The following is a 9,468-nucleotide window of genomic DNA, read 5'->3' as shown; positions in this document are numbered from 1 at the left end:
TCAAGGGAACTTCTGCCATTTATTGATAGTCCTAAGTGCAAAGCAGGAGATATTCATATCCAGCTATTCCATAATTAGCTAGATTCTTATTACTGAATGAGGCTTAGCCCATAAGTACAACCTTCAAAAGCCCATGTTCACATCTAGTTTCAGGAAGAGTATTCTCATTTTTTTTCTGATTTGCTATTAAAATTCTAGCTATTCTGTCCTTCTGTTTATTAATGTCATTATCATAGAGTTACCGTGATCATCAGCTTAATTCTCTTTACCAATATCTTCATTGCTTTCAATGATTTCTTCAGGTGTGGAATTGCCCATGTACTGTTCCAAATATAAAGTAAACTTTAAAGATTCACAGTTCTTCATCCTTATCACCTGTCTGTCCCTTGAAAGAACTTCTGAGTCATGACACCGGAGCAGGGAAAGATGGTCTCCTACAGTGACAAGCATGCTTTGAGATAATAGTAGCCATGAGCTTCTTGGTTTGCTACACAGAATCTTAGCTGTGGAGCACTTTGGAATAGAGGTGGTCACATCTTAATTTTCTCAACTTATACTCCTGGCTTGAAGCTTTCATAGCATGAGTATGAGATGAATGTGGGGAGAGAGTACTTTTGCCATTTCCAGACAGAACAGAACTACCTAAGAATAGTTTCCAGGGTTAAAAAAAAAAAATCAGTGATTTATCTCCAGGGTAAAATGACAACCCCATAATTGTGTCTAGAGGCAAGAGAAGACCTCTACCCCACAAGACTGGGGGTCCCAGAGTTAAGTTTCCATAACACTGAGATGGGAGAAGTATTCAGGAAGGATGTGTTGGCTGAACAGAAAATCTTCCTACACATATTGAAATTTAGTAGATGATTTTGAATGAATGTTCATCCAACTGTTATATGACCATGACAAACTCCAAAGACTATAATTGATCCCATTTTTAAAATATTATTTTCTTTAAATAGCTATATTTAAAGGGTAGAAACTTGTAAATTACCCACTATCCTAATACAGAAGTCTGCTTTTGTGTGTGTGTGTGTTTGTTCTGAATGTGTAATTTATGTTATGAAGATTTTATCACTGAATTTGAGATACTTTGGACTTAAGAGTCAAACTAAATTATTCAAATTATTATACTGAAAGCATTTTAAACCCAGAATGCTATCAATGCAGCAAAGAACAGTAAAAGTTGAATGTTTTGATAATTTTGAGCAATCTTTTACTAAGGCATTTATTGGTAAAAATATCAAGTCAGTTTTATTGATAAAAAGTACTGCAGTTTTATTTGGATGGTCTTCCCCAAAATTGTTATCAGAATATCATTTTGTTATTTTTACAACCATGTCTAAATATTATGTATGCCAGATTGGGAGTATAAAATTACCCCCAACAAATGCTGTCTAAAATTCTGACAGTTAAGTTTTATAAAACATAAATTTTTGCAAAATGTAGGTTTTTCAGACATTTGACATTGATAATTTTTAAAATCAATCCTCATTCTCTTTTCTTTTTTTCTTTTATTGAGTTTATTGGTATATTTTAGTTATACAGTACAATTACATTCATTATTGGGATCTTGTGCCTTTACATGACAGGTCTTGGTTCTCGTTTTTTCCCCTTTCCATGCCCTCCCATCACCCCCTCCTCGGATTTAGTCTCTTTTCTTTTTTAAAAAATGTTTATTTAAATATATTTGAATGAAGTTCACAACTCTAGACAACACTTTCAAACTATTAAATCAAATCTCCCTCTGCAACTGAGCACTATATTAATACTGCAAACGTCTTCCACTGCTTCCAATGTTTGCCTTTATTTAATGTGTGTTCATGATATGGAAGAAGAGAAATTACAGACAATTAATATTGGCTAATATCAAGAAGATAACCAGTTTGACCATGGAGTTTATATTAGGGAATGCCGTACATAAACGCTTTTATTTTAGCAAGAATGGACCTGTTAAAATCAAGAGAAAGCCAGTTGTTAAAAGAAAGGCTGCATACTGGATTACAAAAGCTAAATAACCTCTGAATAACTATTGGGATTTGTACTGAACTCAACTCTGAAAAAGTGATAAGACAGAGATCAAAGCACTGCAACTAAACTATGTGTCTGCACATGCAAACAGAAAAAAGTAAGCGTTCTAGCCACACAAAAATGTCAGCTTGAAAATACACTACTTGCATGGTCAATAGCTTGGATGACATTTGTTTATGGAATATGACATTTAGGAGCAAACTCTTACAGCTTTTGTGGTATGACAAATAAAGCATACAATAATCCCCAGATTATAATTAAGTGTAAAATGTTTTAGTTTTTTTTTTCTTTTCAACATTATATTGCAACACAAATTGAGCTAAATAATTCAGCCTTACTTATTCTTTAAGGCTACAAACAATTATAAAAAATCGGAATTGTTTGGCCAGGGATTTAGCTCAGTGGTGTTGCCACCTGCCTAGCAAGTGCAAAGACCTGAGTTCAATCCCTGGTACAAAAAAAAACAAAAACAAAAAATAAAACAAAAAAAAATCCAAAAAATTAGGAATTGTAAAAATTTATCTACCTACTCAATCAAGATGGTATAACCTAAATTTTTATCTTAATGGAAAGCATTTAAGAAAGCACAATTGGAAAAAGGAAGCAAAGCAAATGAAATTTCACATTCTGCTTTATTTCTCAAATAGAGTAAACTAAGAAAACTTGCCCAAGCTTTAATTATATTGTACAGCAATAATTGATATATCAATTTCGTTAATATTTAGTTTAATATTATCTAAATTATACTAGCTTTTGAAAAATGAAATTTTTCTTTAACTGATGTAGGAAATACTAGACATAGTATTTTGTGTTTACAGTACATCTCTTAATTTGGAGAGACATTTTGAAAATAAGTAGCATTAATGTTTGAAATGGGCAGAAGAGAATGAATAGGAAGGATTCTTAAGGAAAATGATAAATGCTGTGACCAATTGAATATGTGAAATTTACTAAACAGTTACCAATAATGTGTCAATGATTCATATGGTTCTAAAGTTTCACTAACTTTTTCTTTGCAAGAAATCAAATGTTTGATAAATATAAATAGCGTTGTACTTTGTTTTTATAGCTACATATATTTGTAACTCTAAAAATTAACTACACCTGCAACCAGAAAATAATAATCCCCAACTAAGAATAAAACAACACAGTTGGTTTTTATAGCTTTTAATTTCTTGCAAATCAATAAAATGCTCTGACTACTTTTCAGTATTATAATGTAGCTTCAGAATTACCATACATACAGACATGACCTTGGTCTGAGAATGAGTTGTAAAAATCACATTTAAATTTATCTTCATTTTAAGATGCCCATTTCTATTTTGTTTATGAATTTTTAAACAATAAGACTTGCCATGCATGTTAAAGTTTTCGTAGCAAGTAACCTCCTTTTTTCCCAGTGATTTTCAGTTTTGAAGAGAGATACTTTCTGAGAACAATTTGTGGTTAATGCCTTTCAGTGGGTACAACCCCACTGAGAAGTGCTCTAGCCAACTTGCTCTAGGTTGTGTTCCAACTTAGTTTAAGAGACTTTAGGGGACACATTCCTGCTGATTCCACTGTTCTTTCCTGTCTTCCTTTTTTTTTGTAATCTTGACCCAAAAACTATTTTAAGTGATGTCTGATTTGGCTTCCTGAGGTGCTCAAATGTTCTCTGACAAAGGGTTATTGAAAGAATGTGTGGCTCTCTCTTTCTATCCTTGAATTTGGCTTCTGAAGTTGATATTAATGTGAAAGGGTCATCCACAAAGAGACAAAGAACACTAATGTTACAAGGCTTCTAGGCTCCTCTCCTTTATCTCAGCTGGTGGACTCCAAACCAAAGGGATCAAATATCTTCTATCACCTCCTTAAAAACATCAGTGTCTGTGTCATCACTGGGCTTTAGATTGTGAGAATTATTCCAAAGGTGTTCTTCTGTCTCTCTATTCCATCAATCGAAAGCTATAAAGCCATGGGATTGCAGGGCTAAAGGTCACCTTAAAAGGTCAAATTGTCCAGCCCTCTTATTTATTGAGTTAGGAACTTGAGGCCTAAAATGAGTAAGTTATTTATCTGTGGCCATAGTCAAAGAAACAGGAATGGATTGGAAAGTGGTATTTCTGACATCAGGTATTCAGCAAGCAATTACATACACACTGCTCGTGTGTGAAGGCTGTATATCTTCCCCCGTTTCCTTGATATAAACCCTCATTAAAACTTTCTCAGGTCTTAACATATCTCTTGTTATAAAAACTGTGTTGAATTGATAACAGGTTTTGCCAATAAGTACTCACTAAGCAGAATTTTAAATCACAAAGAATTTAAATAAACCAATAATATTTGCTCTTTCAAAGTATGTCACATTTCAAATCTACATTTTATATTCATATGAATATGGTAGTGCCTTTCACCCAAATGAATAAGAAATTTTCTGCTAAAATAAATTAAGACATTAGGTATGTCCCAGTAAAAATAATGAATATTGACTCTAAACCCAGGATATCTTACTACAGTTTGACTTATAATCAATGTAGTTTATCAAATCAGTTTAGATTGATTTTATTTTTATTTAATTTTTTTATTTTTGGGGGGGTTGAGACAGGGTCTCACCATGTAGTTGAGACTGAACTGGAACTCACTATGTAGCCCAGGCTGGCCTCGAACCCATAGCAATCCTCCTGGCTCAGCCTCCCTAGTGCTGGGATTACAGACATGCGCCACCACACCCGGCTAGATTGGTTTTGAATCATCACGAAGACTACAATAGAATAAAATTATCAAAGCCTTAAATAACATAATTCTTTAATGTGTCAGTAATTTGAAATTGACTTGTCATAAGTCCCGTACGTGATGCCTTTTACTCAAGGTCTTTAACTTCAAATAAATCACTTGTAAAGTAAAAGTTATTAAGTAAAATATCCTTCATTGGCACATTTCAACTGAAAAGAGAAAACGAGTGAAATACATACTTTATTGTTTCAATATAACCACAATGTATACTCCAAATATAGACAAGAGAATGATATTTATATGGATGTAGAAAAGAAACTCATTTTAATTTCCTCTTAACTACCTCTAAAATAAGGTAGAAGTAACATTGCTTTGGTTTTGACATGAATGACTTCCATTAATGTATTTTGCTTATTTATAAAACAGTGTAGGGACAGGGAACCCTGTAGGTAAGGAAGGATAAGATTAAGGTCTCATCGAGCTTTAAGATTAATAAGGAAACTTACTTAAAAACAGTTTCTGCCTTCACAGCTAGACTGTGGTTAGGGTAATTAGAAAGTCAAAGGAGGGAAAAAAGCCAGCCAGACCTGGGAGAGACTCCAGGCAATCCAATTACAATGGACCCTCAAATTACAACTGGTCTGACATAGGAACATCTTGGGTTATGACTAGCAGTTTAGTTTTTAATTTAAGATCAAAGTTTTGAGTTATGACCTAAATACCGGCCACTTGTGTTTCAGATGGTCTCAGATACAGATTTAACCCTTAAGGAGTCCTGGAAGTAACATTATAACATCCTGTGTGGTGTGGTGTTAATTGAGAAATCCTGGGCCAATGTCTAAGGACACTGAGATCTGCCTGTGTACAGGGGAGAGACTTGGAAGGCTGTGTGGAGGAGCCTGAGCCTTCAACTGACCAACCTAATTTATAATCAGCCCTCAGGAACAGATTGAGTCGGTAAGTCAAGGGTCCACTGTACAGGAAAGCCAGCTACCTTCACCCACCTAACAAAATGGAAGGCTGATAAGAGACAGCCACCTAAAGACTCTTATTTAATATGTAAGGTACACACACACACACACACACCTATGCATATACACGTGTGTGTACATGTTCTCACTTTAACTCGGGAAAATAGTGTACCACATATACACCTGTACCTGTCCCTTTAATCATTAAGTAAGCAGCCTTCTTAATAAGCCCGCCCCCTTCGCTTACTCATTAAAGAGAAACAGGAGAAACTAAATGGTCAGAAGGCCTAGTTTAAAATCAAGACAGGGAACGTGTCAGACAGGGACAAGTTCCCACCGTGGGTATGGGAAAGACACTATTCCCCAGGAAAAGGAGCCAGGGACGAGAGCTCGTGGGCTTTGAGTGCTGCAGCCCCTACCGCGGTGTGGTCATGGGCTTTGAGTGCTGCAGCCCCTACCGCGGTGTGGTATCTGTCTGTCCTGTTGCTTTTCCTCCCCCCCACCCCCATGATCTGTCCTTTGTTGTACTAAACTTTGCCTTATTTTAGTTCTTTATTTCGTTTAGTTCTTAGGATCTCTGGGAGCTGTGTTTTAGCAGAGCTGTGACATGGTGTGAAAGGGCGCTGTGAGCTGCCCGTCCTTGGACCTAACAACAGCTTCTTCTGATCTTTGCTGGTTTAGATCATTTTGTAGAGAATATAAGCAAACACTCATTTTGTATATACTTCAAATATATACCTTGCTTTAAATTTATATTTCCAAATTAACATTTTCAGGATTGAGGGCATTCTTATCAAGGAAAATCAACTAGATAATATTTAATAGTCACAGCCAAAAAGACAGATTTCCAACACCAGCAATCTGTAATCACTTTATTTCCTGTTTATTACTAAACATTTCCTTTTCTAGTTTTTTGAAACCAACTTCTCAGAAATGAAGTAGATTACAGCAGCATAGTCACATGATTTTCATCCATACTTTCATATAGGAAATATTCACTGATGTTCTGGGCTTTTGCAAACCATTTTGGAGTGCCATATTTTTTAAAACTGCGAAATCATTCTCTATAGACAGTTAAGTTAGGTTGGGGAACATGGACTCAGCATATCTGATATCTAGCAGGTTAGGAGTTATATTATTTATTTTCAATTCCTTATCGACATTTTAGTATGAAATAGAGCCAATTTTAAAATTAACTTTATTGGTACATTTTAGATACACATGATGATCACATTTATCAGTGGGGATTTGTACCTGTACATCACATATCTTAGCTCTTGTTTTTTTCCCATTCCTCTTCCACCCCTTCATCCCTCCCTATTTACAATGCTTTGTTTCCATTTTTTCTTCCTTTTGTCACTTTTTTTTTCTTTTCTTTTTCCCACCCTCCTACTTCCTTCTCCCATTTAAAATTCTACTATTTCACATTATCTATTATACATTTTGGTCCTCATTTAGACTTTCAGTTTATCACAGCAGAGAGACAATTAAGTATTTATACCTGTGTGTCCTATTTATTTCACTTAAGAGAATGGCCTGAATTTGCATCCATTTAGCTATAAATCTCTCTAATTTATCATTCTTTATGGCTGAGTAGTACTCCATTTTATAAAAAACAAGCCCACATCTTCTTTATCCAGGCACCAATGACCAGCATGTGGGCTGTTTCCAAGATATAGATATTGCAAACTGTGCCACTATACAATTTTTTAAAATATATCACAAAATATTTGGCATTGTGTATTTGATTTTCAAACCTGCTTCCTAAACAGCAATTACATGCTTTAAGGGTTGGAAAATGCGTGCTATTTTAAGTGATTCAAAATGTTATAATGTAAAAAAAGCACTGAATATTTTAGAACACATGAAATTCTAGGCTTATCATGTGCAGCCTTTGAAATGTGTAAGAACGGAAGAGAAACTCATATGGATCATATTAATCTTTGATCCATTCGGATTCTTTTTGTGAAAAGCAATGGGAAGTCTTAGTTGTCAAGTTTTCTTCTCCATCACTGCCACTTTTTGAAATTAGAGATGAAATGCTTGAATTCTAACACATGGGTATTTAAGACAGGAAAGCATAAAAATCAAGATAGGAGAAGAAGTAATTTTCTCAAGCATATTTTATCTGAACCTAAGAGTCTTCCCCTGGCAGTGCCGAGAAAGCTCTCCTATCTCTGCCATCCACAAGCCATATGTTTCTCACTTCAGAGTGCACAAGAATCCCTAGGAGTGGTTGTGTGAAGAGTAAAATCTCTGACTCTGATCAAGGAAGACGTCGTGGGCGTGCAACATGTGAGGCAGCACAGGTCCCCATGCTCAGAAGATCCTCTGCATTGTGTTTCTGCCCTGCTTTTGCCCTTTATCTTTCAAGTTGCACCTTGACATTCTTAATAATCTTTTCTCTGAACTAATATTTTACAAGTGACATTCGATGAGGTAGCCTAGCCCATGGATGAGGAAAGAGAGTAGATGAAATGGATTGGCCGCTATGCCTTGCCCCCTGTTTGCATTAGCATATATTACTCTCCATCATCACAGAATTCTGGTGAGTCCAGGAGGCTTGGAACTGGTAAAATACTATTCACATTTCTGAAAATGTTTTGTGAAAGAAATTTAGAGGAACAGATTCTTTCAAAGTGAAGTCTTATGTATGTAGTCACTATTTTAAAGACTTACAGCGTTGTCTGCTCTTTTGAGAAAGACAGGAGAGATAAGTCCCACCCAGAAGTCTTCAAACCACCTTTCTATCGATGTCTCTTACAGCACCATTTAAAAAGGAGCTGACATTGACTTTCCAACTTATGTAATCAATAAATGGTCAACCTCTACCCAAAAGTTTTTATGGGGTTTATCATGGGAATGATACTCTTCTATTTAAGTAAATGTAAAGTTACATAATTTAATTATAATACATTGTAAAATATAAAAATATAAATGTTAAGTATATTAACTTTTTGTTGACTTTATTAAATTATAGTAACTTTTAAACTAAGCTATCCTGGGGTAGATTCTTACAGTTGCTAAGGTACTGTCATAAGATGTTGGCCTGTTTCTTATAGGTGCCTAAATATTTTTAGAAAATAACTGCTTAAATAAATTCAAAGACTAGGACAACCTGGGTCATCTGTGAAAATGTGCTTTATTTTTGACCTTGTACTTCAAAACCAGACAAGCAAAACTACAAGTTGCATAGTTTGGGTTTTCCTATGGTAATATTTACAGAACAAAATCTGTTAGAAAACTGTCTTACAAATTGGATGGTGTGAAGTCAGTCATAAATTCAGCAAGCCTCTGTAAAAATGCCTGGGAAAGCGTATTATACATTAGCACTCTGCAAAGGTAAAAGCCTTGACTTTCTTATTGAGGATTGTTTTAGTTTTTTAAAAAATTATGGTCTGAGTAATAGGAACAGATGGATAGATGTGAACGGCTCAAGTACTTCTAGTATTCTAGTTCAATAATCTGTGCACTAAGGAAGATTTCAACTCAAACTCATAATGACTCATTTGGAGTGGTTGCAGACAGTTAGGTTAAAAATCCTTGCTTAAACAGTGGTTTACATATGGCTGGGCAAGGCAGGGCAGAGCCAGCTTCTTCCTAGCGGTGTGCTGTCAGCTAATAATCCCAAACTGTAAACTTCAAACAGGTTCAACAGTCTAAACCAAACTGTACGGTTCTTTGAGAATATTTATGGAAACATAACTTGGATCAAATACTCCCTACCTTTCATAAATCATTTTTATAGTTTTTTTTT

This window comes from Fukomys damarensis, unplaced genomic scaffold (assembly GCF_012274545.1).
Source record: "Fukomys damarensis isolate Sample0158 unplaced genomic scaffold, DMR_v1.0_HiC HiC_scaffold_3, whole genome shotgun sequence".
NCBI lineage: Eukaryota > Metazoa > Chordata > Mammalia > Rodentia > Bathyergidae > Fukomys > Fukomys damarensis.
Note: the sequence above shows the minus strand (reverse complement) of the source record.